The sequence below is a fragment of the Sinocyclocheilus rhinocerous genome, unplaced genomic scaffold (genome assembly GCF_001515625.1).
Source record: "Sinocyclocheilus rhinocerous isolate Xijiao unplaced genomic scaffold, SAMN03320098_v1.1 scaffold275, whole genome shotgun sequence".
In the NCBI taxonomy this organism is placed as follows: Eukaryota; Metazoa; Chordata; class Actinopteri; order Cypriniformes; family Cyprinidae; genus Sinocyclocheilus; species Sinocyclocheilus rhinocerous.
The window spans coordinates 370,165-381,892 of NW_015659967.1; positions in this window are offsets into that span (position 1 = coordinate 370,165).

Genomic DNA, 11,728 nt, shown 5'->3' on the forward strand with positions numbered 1-11,728 from the left:
TTAAGACAGCTGACTCTTCTGTGATGTGACGCTGTCTCTCTCTCTCTCTCTCACACACACACACTATGCGCAAAACTCCGCATTTGAACAGTCAATAGCAAATACTTAAACTAATAACAAAACAGTAGCTGATTCAGAAGCGCCAGATTGTCATAGCAAAGTCAGAATTACCTCCTCTCCTAGGTTCACGGAACGGTCGTCCATAAAATGCATTGCTTTTCTGTTGTAAGTAATCTTAAAGATTCCTAAATGTATCTACTTTCGGAAATGCCAAATGAAGTGCTTTTGCTTTCGCCTAGAAACACACAGGGTCTCCCTGACATGGCTGCTTCAACCCTAACTGCGGTTACTGAAACCACGCGTTCTTTCTTTGCGTGAACATTTGGGTGGCATTATGCAAATATTTCCATATAGTGTGGTAGATATGTGGGGGCGTGTTAGAATGAGCCGTTTTAGGGGGGCGTGGCAGAGTCTTAACTTTGATAAAGAATATCTCTTTGGTTTTGAGACTTTAGTCTTTGCAACTTCAGGGATCTTATCTATGCACAATCAGCTTGTAACACTCCAAAGAGAAAGGAAAACTTGAAATCGCATCATATGACCCCTTTAAGAAAGAAGTTAAGAAATGTATTAAGATAAAGTATGAATGAAGTTACACTTCTTAAGAAGTTCTATAATATCTTAAGATGAAAATGACAGATGGTATCCTAACCTTAAAGGGTGGTACAATGCTATTTCATGCGTTCCGTTACACTGTTAAAGAGTTGGATTCTCATGCTAAGCATGGACAAAATTTCAAAAAACAATTTGGAGTGTTTCTGTGCTAAAAATCTTACTTCCGAGTTTTTTTTTTTTTCCCGATCGTGGCTCTTCATGACGTAAACGAGGGGGGAACTCCTCATATGGGCATTTCTCCCAGAAGAGCGCGCCCAGAGGTGGACAGTAACTAAATACATTTACTTGAGGGACCCACTTTATATGAAGTGGCCTTAACAACTATGTACTTACATTTAAATTAATAATTTGGTACAATGCACTTATTGTGTACATACATGTTTTTACATTGTACGTATATTTTAAAAATACCTGCATGTAATTACATTTGTAATTCATTTCTGTAATTGCATTTATAATTACACTGTTGATCCATCCCTTACACCTTAACCCACCCTTAAACCTACCCATACCACCAAACCTGTCCCTAACCTTACACTTATCCCACCTCAATAGCAGCAAATGTGTTTTGCAATACAATATGAACACAATAAGTACATTGTACTTAATTTTTGATGTAAGTACATAGTAGTTAAGGCCACTTAATATAAAGTGGGACCAGGAAAACAAAGAATTGAACCCAACATTATGTAAACAGTGGATGCAGTTTGTTTTTCCAGAGCATCAACGCAGTTTCACAAGCGGGTTTGTTGACAAACGTTTTATAAACAAGGCCAAGTTCGACACTGGATTAGCACATCGTTTGATACTGAAGGATGGAGCGGTCCCAGATAGGTACTCAAGATTAACATGAGATTGGGAGAAACTGTGTGTGTTATGTCCCCTTTAAGAACAATGATTCTTAAGAAGATTCTTTTCAAGAATTTAAATTCTAAACAATCTTAACAGTCTCAAGAAAAAAGATAAGAACATTCCTAAGAAGTATTTAGAGAATATATTTTTTTAAGTAACAAAATAAGAAGAAGAATTTTATTCTAAATGATGTTTCATTAATCCAGCCCCAGTTTTGCAAACAGATCAACTGATTCACTGAAAAGATTTGGTTCAAAACAATTTGTTCATGAATCAAGGAGAGCTGATGCAGATTTTCAGTAAATATCTGCTGTATTGTTCAGTAATTACATAAACTAACTTGTCTTGAAATACTGCAGAAGTTACATGGAGTCCTTCGTGGCGCTTTTGTATCTGCTTTAAATCCAGTTCCAACTCACTGGAATTGTATATGGAAAAAAAATAAGTTAAAATGTGTTTTACAACAAAGTAATGGCACATGGGTTTGGAACAACAAGAGTGAGTAGGCCTAAATAATGACATTTTCATGAACTGTTTCTTAGAAATACTTTCTCTACAAATATGAATAATGCATTAATGAAAGCATTTAATATATTTCTGTAATATTTCTAACTGTAAGCAGATTATTGAAAACCCATATTGATGCAGCCAATTATCAAGGAGTCCAAGGCCAGACATTTAGAGAGATTTAGAGCATTATTAACTCTGAATACCTCTTTTATCTGTGTAGATACACGTTTGCTTTCTCTTGTGTGTCAGGCAGTAAACATGAAGAGATGAGATGACTCGTGAGTAATGAACAGAGGAAATGGACCATATGACTCTGTCATTCTGTTTGATATGTAATTCATCCACTGTCATACATGAGATGCTGTATTTAGACTGCAGCTTTCTGAAGACTGTCTCTTTGTGGTGATATCTGCACATCAGGATGATGCCTCACAGCAGGCTGGATGTGTCTTTCAAATATTGAAGGAGCTGCTATAAGAGGACTGTAGTTTCTTATTCACAGACTTTTTTTTTGCCTTAAAAAAACAATTACAATAGAATGTCTATGCTTAAGGTTGATCACGTGTTGGCCAACAGCATTTCATCATTGACATACGGACGATGCATTTATCTAAAGTGACTTTCATTGCATTCAAGGTATGCATTTCATCATTTGTTGCATTCGCTGGGAATCAAACCCGCATGGTCTTGGTGTTGCTAGTACGATGCTCTTTTTTAATGCCACACACACTACAAAATTTCAGCCCTGATTCTCCGCTCAGGCATTAATGGAAAATGCCAACAAAAGCACACAATTGGAAGCAAATTGGTGTTCATTCATGTGAGTGACGATTGCTATGTATGAATTATCAAAGACACGATCTGAGAGAAAGAGTAGATGCATCACAGATGAGAAACATTCAGCATATTAAATATCTAGACCTGTCTGTGATACGTCCTGTAGTGTGAAATGTGTTTTGACTGGAAAATACATTGGCGACAACAGGCTGTTTTGTAGTGTGAAAAGAATAGCAATCTGATTACTTTGAAAGTATGAACAGCATTAATCAAGAAATGATCTATTAGTCATCTGCTACAGTATATATAATGATATAATTCAGAGAGAAACTAGGTGGCAACAGTTGTGCTGTACTTTTTTAAAAAACTGGTCAAAGAAGAAATTGAAATCTATGATTTAAAAAATTACAGAAGCCAATAACAATAATAACAACAATTGACGACCACCTTGATGATTGTCCAATCTTTTGTTTGTGGCTCCTAATCTGTGGTCCTGTGTCGTACAGTAAGAGAGGTTAAAAGATGGAAGTTGTCACTAGGCGCGTTTCCATTACAGATTTGAGAAAAACTTTGGCGATATTTTATAAATGTCAATAAAAAAGTATTGCGAAATGGTGGCGTTTCCATTAACCAATGTTATGCGACTAAAACGTAACCTTTTGCCTCTCGCGATAAGTCATGGCAACGGATTTTTGTGGGATTTTGGCTATATTTATTCAAAGGAGGCGTATGCGTGTCTCTTTACAGAAGCAGCACAGAGAGCCGCTTCAGAAACGTGCATAGCGGCTGGAATAAGTACAAGCATTGGCCGCAATCAGCTTCAGTGGCCATATCAGAGCCACACTGCACCGCAGACGTGTGCAGTGTAAATTGTCTAAGCATTAATGGTAAATGTCTGTTAGACATGCTGAGATGCGAGCAGCTATCGTCGGATCAACAGAATGAAATGAGAGGTAGAGTTGAGTGTCATCAGCATAGCAGTGATATGAAAAGCCATGTTTCTGAATGACAGAACCTAGTGATGCCATGTAGACAGAGAAGAGAAGTGGTCCAAGAACTGAGCCCTGAGGCACCCCAGTAGCTAGATATTGCGACTTGGACACCTCACCTCTCCAAGATACCTTGAAGGACCTATCTGAGAGGTAAGACTCAAACCACTGGCGTGCAGTTCCTGAGATGCCATTTTCCAATAGGGTTGACAGGAGAATCTGGTGGTTCACCGTATCAAAAGCAGCGGACAGATCCAGCAAGATAAGTATAGAAGATTTGGAAGCCGCTCTTGCCAGTCTTAGGGCTTCAACAACTGAAAGCAAGGCAGTCTCGGTCGAATGTCCACTTCTGAAGCCAGGGTGGATGCTGTCCAGGAGGTTGTTCTGTGTGAGAAAGGCAGAGACTTGGTTGAACACAACTCGTTCAAGTGTTTTGCAATGAAAGGTAAAAGGGAAACCGGAGTTTAAAAACTTGCAGTTAACAAGCAGAATCCCTGAAGATAAGAGGAACAACAAGAACAGAAAAAATAGAAGAAATGAGCAGACAGCACAATTATTAGAGACACACAGCCATACGGCCTTGGATGAAATCAACTACAAATGAAACTGAAACAACAAATAAAACAAAACTACAAATTTTATTTTGCCAATGTGTTTCAGCACACAGGCCTTCATCAGGGCTAAACGGTTGCAGGTGTACACGGGTTCCTTTAAATACAAACAAGGGCAAAATTCAAACTTGCAAACAACCAATGTAAACATTTAATAAAAATCATCCACAAATCACAAAATTCAGCAAACAAATAGCCAAATATTTTTTCCAGAGATAAATATACAGGTATATATAACACACACATATAGTTTTAATAAACATACAGTGCACAACTCCATTCAAGATATTTATGCAAAAATATTCAAATTTAAAAAAAATTAAAAATCCAATACACACCCATATGAAAAACATTACGAAAATGCTATTATAAAAATTATTTTACCTAGTTTTGCTGGCCTTTTTGTGGGTTTACTAGAAGAAAATATAACAACAATTTTTTTTCAACTAATTATTTCATGGAAAAGATATATTGATGGTGTGTTTCAACTTTGGAAAGGGGAAGTTACTATTCTTCACGAATTCTTACAATTTCTAAATATGGATTTTTATGGTCTAAAAATATCTTTAACTTTCAGTATGGAAGAAATTAATTTTTGGATATATTGGTTAAAAAAAAGAGGCAATAACCTTGCATCATCTCTATATACGAAACCAACAGATAGGAAAACGTTACATGGTCAAAGTTTCAATTCAGTTTCTTTGAAAAAAAAAAAAGTTTACCAGTAAGTCAACTCACAAGAATAAAACACATTTGTGAAGATAGTGATGAATATGAAACAGAAAAACATTGAATATTAACAAAATTCAAAGAAAGAAGTTATAATGAAATCTTTCATTTGCTTTCATTTGCAGAACAAAATGCACAAGCTAGAAGTCGTGAAGATTGTCTAAACCCAAACAAATGTAGGAGAACATCATCAAGGTCAGGTCTCATATATTGCACCACATATGCACCAAAACTTTCAATATACTGTATTATAGGATGGTGAAAAAATACTGTCATATTCTACAACATGATTCATCCCTAAAAAATACGTTTAAAGACTCTCCACTTATTGCTCACAAAATTGGTAGAAATATTAGGGACAGACTAGTTAGGGCTTGTTCCCCAAATAAATCTACAATTAGGACTCTTACAGGAACAATCCCTTTTGGAAATTTTAAATGTGATCACTGTATCAATTGTCAATTTACTAAAAATATAGTGTTTTGAACACCCTATTTATAAAAAAAGATATACATATTAAAAGCTTTATCACATGTAACACTAAAAATATCATATATACAATACAATGCCCTTGCAAAAAATATGTTGGAGAAACATCTCAATGTTTAAGGGATCGTATTACTGAACAAAGGAATCCAATAAAAAGAGGTTACAAAACTAAACCAGTAGCAAAACACTTTAAGGAATGTAATCATCCTGTGTCTTCCTTTCTATTTTTTGGTATTGAACATATATTTGTTTCCTATTGGGATGAATGAAGAACTTGTTTTAAAATATTTTTTATTGGAGCATTTTCATAATGTTTTTCATATGGGTGTGCATTTTTTTCTTAAATTTTAATATTTGTAAATGTCTTGAATGGAGTTGTGCACTATGTGTTTATTAAAACTATATGTGTGTTTGTCAATATATATACCTGTATATTTATCTCTGCAAAAAAATATTTGGCTATTTGTTTAATGAATTTTGTGATTGGTGGATGATTTTTATCCAATTTTTTCATTGGTTGTTTGCAAGTTTGAATTTTGCCCTTGTTTGTATTTAAAGGAACCCATGTTCCTTTTAGCCCTGATGAAGGCCTGTGTGCCGACATGCATTAGCAAAATAAAATTCCTTTTTAATAACATTCTTTGTTTGTTCTGACCCCTTGACGTCACAAATGTTGCTAGTTTGGTTTCTGTTTAATGTCGGGTTCCGGATGTTTATGCTCCATGTCATGCCTTTCATTGTAAGCACATGGCGGGGGTTGTTTGTTCCTGTTCCATGTGCTCTTGTATTATGTTTCTTAGAGTACATGACTTATTATTGTGTTCGTTTGCCATGTGCTCTTGTCCTATTACATTTATTGTGAGCTTATATTGTTGGCTCCTTCACCATGTGCTTTTGTGTGTTGTGTTTCTGTTTGAGCACATAGCTTATGATGGTGTTAGGGTTAAGGTTAGGTATGTCCTGTGACTGTGGACTGTGCATTTTCTGGGTAGTTTTTGTTTTGTTTTGAAATTAAATGAAAGCCCGTAAGAAATCATGCAGAAGTACAGAATGTGGTACTAAAACCATATTTATAGATACATTGATAGTTCACCCCAAAACGTAAATTATGTCATTAATTACTTTTACGAAGCTATGAGCATATTTTTGTGCGCAAAGAAAAAAAAACTTTACTCAACAATTATTCTCTTTCTTGTCAGTCTCCACCACGCATTCACAACAGTACCACAATGCATGCGTGTGGTGCTGCTGACACAGGAGCCAGTGTTCTGACATAGAACCCGGATGCACTGTGCCTTGTTTACAAGCAGAGGAATGTACACGCATACATTGTGGTACTGTCGTGAACATCCAAACAAAGTCTGACACGGAAGAAATTTTTTTTTAAGAAACTATTTAAACAATCTCCTTACTACCTTTCTGGGCCTTGACTGTGTCAGTTGTGTTGCTGTCTATGCAGGGTCAGAAAGCTCTGGGATTTCATCGAAAAATATCTTAATTTGTGTTTCGAAGATGAACGAAGGTCTTACGGGTTTGGAACGACATGAGGGTGAGTAATTAATGACAGAATTTTCATTTTTGGGCAAACTATCCCTTTAAGGGTTTATAGTTAAAGTGAAAGTATATGCAACAGTATGTGTAATATTAAGAATACTGCTGAAATTTTAAAAATACTGTAAAGTACTAAGTCAACCAGAAACTTCAGCTTTAACTTGCATTGAACCCAGAACTTTCCTTGAGGACATGCATATGTAGATAAAACATTTAGCAAAAATGTGCAGTGAGAGATTTACACCTTAGGGGCCATTCACACAGAACACGTTTCCATTTAAAAATGCGAGACACAGGGTGGTGGAATGAAACGGGTCTAGAGACCTGTGTTTTAAAAGTTGGACATTTTTAGAATGTCGTATCGTGTGAAAAACACATGGAAAGTAACATAGCTTAAAGGCAGGGTAGGTGATTTGGTTCATAAACTTTTTTTGTTATACTGTTGAAAGTCTCATCACATCCCGATAGCAATCAATAAGTTAAGTGGTCTAAATGTATTTATATTTATTTATATCGTCTGTGGAAGGCGTATGATCATAAAATGTTCGTTCCTCAGTCCGAAGACTATGATAGGCTGTCCTACCTCCCTGTCAACGTATGTATTTGCATACTTCTGTGCACCCTGTTCACACAGACATGATATGTCATCAGCACGTTCATTACGCTATTGCAGACCAAGCGAGAATGGAAGATGTTATTATTGTAATATTATACGTTTTTACTGTAATGTTTTCTCAGCAGTAAATGAGACATGAGGTAATCTGACAGCGTTGCATTCAATCATTCATGTGTTTTAGAGGAGGCTTGACTTTGGAGAGTGCTTTTGCAGGGAGGGTGGCATCTTATGCTTTCAAAGCTAGCTTGCTATTGCTAGCCGCTCCGAAATTGCCTACCCAACCTTTAAAAACCTTTTACACATCCAGTGTTGCAGGATAACATGTATCAGGTTCTGTAGCGGAGGAACTTCAGAAGGATCAAGCTAACCTTTAACGTTTCTTGCTTCCTAGTATCTGCGTTTGAAGCGCCTGCATCTGTTAATGTCCTCGTACAGCAGGTGTATGTATTCAGCACACCTCACTTCAATGTGACACTGAGCTGGCACTGAAAAGATTGGAGATCCCATGCAGATCCAAGTATAATCTCTTGCTTTGTGCTTCTGCGTTGATGATGATGAGTTCCATGCTCGCCTGCGGTATAATTACAAGCGTCTGTGTGGATACCCGATTGCCTGGAAGAAATGCAGGTATGAATATTTCATTGTAGACCCTGGTGCTTGCGAGTTCAGCTCAGACAGATAACGCCACAGAGAGGAGCTGTTCATTAGAAAGCGCTGCAGAGGAGAAGGAGAGGTGCGAACACTGTGACTCACTGTTCAGATTCCTGCCGTATAATTACAGAGTCACTGTTCCAGAGATCAGGGGTCAGAGGGCACGAGGTTAAATGACAACATATCCTCAACATATCCTAAAAGGTAATGTATGTGATATGATTGATGCTTTCCTCTGATGTTTTTCATTTTCAAAATATGCGGAGTTGCATGTGGGGGACCGAAATAAGCAAGCACTGTTCCCTGTCTGGGTTTGTGTTCTTTGTAAGTTTGTTTGTTCAATTACAACACTGGGCCCTATGCGGGAAATAAAATTAAGTGAAAAAATTAAATTAAATATTTTGTTATTTTTTTCCTCAAATTAATTAATTAATTAAAAAAAATTTTTTTAACACTTTTAAGCCTTTATGTATAATGATTTATAAAAGTAGATTTAATGCATTAATTATGCCTTGTAATGCAACTTATAATGCATTGTGCAATCTCATGAATAACTGTAACCACAGTTAATGCTTATCAATTCATTGGTAAACTATGTATTTTAAATTTGGTTATAATTATTTATGACAAGATATAATGTATTACAATGCACATTATGAATAATTATAAGGCATTATACACTTTATAATGCATTATACATAAAAGCTTTAAGTGTTACCAAAGGTGTTTTTTTTTGTTTGTTTTTTCCAGCAAAGCTCACATGATGTATTGTTTTATATCATTCTCCGAAGGAAACTTTTTTTTTTTAATAAAATGGCTGATCATTTGTCTTGCAAAGTCTAATTTCACAGCTACCATTTTATGTATCCTTACTAATCCATCCTAATTTTCTTCACACTTTCTTCATAATTAAACAATTGACAAAATTACAGCTTACAGATACAACAAATATTCTGTTTATATTGTATTTACCCTTTTTTTTCTTCATTTTCCTCAGGTCTCATATTTCTTTTCAAGCTCCTCAGTGATTCTAGCCTACACTAAATTTAGAGAGGGAGGGAGAGAGGGAGAGAGGGAGAGAGAGAGAGAGAGAGAGAGAGAGAAAACCTTTATTAGAGGCACAGTTGTTTGGTGTTGTGGAAATGATGCCACAACTTAAATAAATAGATATTTATTAAAATGTGTAAAATGTAAATAGACAGATTATTAAAATGTATTAATTAATTCAAACAGGCTCTGTGAATAGCTGTAAAAAAACATTGTAAAAATAGCACTCAAAAGTATAAATCACTTGTGATTTTTGTATGCAGGATGTATCCAGCAGTCAGTGAATTGTCAGCTGTGACCACAGCTGTGACCACGTTGCCGTAAATCCATAACTTGTGGCTGAGCAAAAATTATGAATGATCAATTATTTAACAGAGCCTTTAAATCTAGTTTTCTTCCTCAGGGCCCTAATACCTGAAGAAAGGATTTGGTTACAAATCACCACTGTCACACTCAAGTCTTGATTTACCGACACATCACAGCCACATCTCCATTCTCTCCATCATCTCCGAGCGTGATGTAATTTCCTCTCTTGTCACTGGTGGACCTTCAACTCTAACTGCACCCACTTCTGTATCACTTCAGGGCCAGATATATTATTCCCCCCATAACCCGTTCTCACCGGGTAAAACTAAATTCAGAGAGATTAAAGACTTGTCTTTGGGATTTTTGATAGGTGAATGTGTATAAAACTCAAGGTTAGACCTGAAACTTTGCATGCTTGGACAAACCACCTCTCTCCAGATTCTCTCACTGAGGTTTTGAGATGGAAAAAAAATAGATGAAAACATTTTTGGGGCCAGTGATGCATGGCCATCTGAATTAGAGTTGTAATATAGCGTTGCGCATAAACGTGAGATGGCATTGAGGAAGCGGGCGCTGCCAGCAGCTCCGCCATTAGGACTCATTTTCCACACTTAATAGCACAGGCACCTTGTTTAATAAGCATGGATTACAGGTCATAAAGGGCAATGAAGCACTGAATGCCGGTGATCTGGTGAAAACACTGAATAGTATCACCCGCCCTCACCTGGCCACTGCTGAAGAGATGACAACAGTACCATTTATATGGGTCTAAAGGCTCTTCATATGGGTCCAGAGTTTTCAAAGTCTCAGACAGTGGAACTTTTTACAGACAGTGAATTACAAAACACTGTTCACCCTTTAGACTGTATTACATGTGGCATAAGAGAATAAAAATGTTGATAAATTAAGTGTCAAAAATGACATTGTTCCACTGAAATACAGAAGAACACTGATCTCCATCCATTTGAAGTTTTATCAAAACTGTGCAGGGACCCCCAAGGGGTCACAAGGGGGTGATTTGGGATCCAAAGAAAAAATAAATAAATAAATTAGAGAAAAAATATTTTACACCTTCATCTGTCTGCTTTCTTAGGGCTAATCAGGCATCATGAGATGAATTGTGATTATTTCACTCTGTTGACAACACCAGTTTCTACCACTAAGAAAAGCAATGCCAACTTAATATATTAAATATTAATAATAATTAAATATGATAAAAAATATATTCAAGTACAAATTTTCCAGATAATAATTAAACATATTTTTAAATATAAAATGACAATATAAAAGCCAATTATTATATTTAGTTATCTTCATAATGTCAAACTTATTCTGTTTTTCACAGTATGAAGGGGGTTTTATTCATGACAATATTTAATGAATATATTTGGAGGCGTTTAACATCAAATCATTTGAAAAACCCTGGTATGTCTAATGTACATAATTCATCATATTTTAGCTATTCCATTGTTAATTCACTATTTTAATTATTTTACTTGCTATTGTTGATTAATCTTATGATTGTGTGGTCTTCACAAGTAAGAGATAACGGAATGTGTTCATTTTTATTTTTTCAAGGTTTTTTTCAATATTAAAAGATAACTTTGTGAAACAGGTTTTCCATTGATATTACTTGGTGTAATAACACTTGTTGGATTTGTACTGGTTAGACGAAGTAGAGGATGAAGTAGTCCGAAAAAAATCCAGAGGAAGCACTGAAGTTTAGGCAAACTAAGTCTAACTAAGTCTAACTAGTCTAACTAAGTCTATACAATAAATACAATATACAATAAACCCCGTTCTTTATATATATATATATATATATATATACAGTGTTGGGCAAGTTACTTCCAAAATGTAATACATTATATATTACTAGTTACTGTCTTTTGAAAGTAATTAGTTACATTACAATATTACTGTCT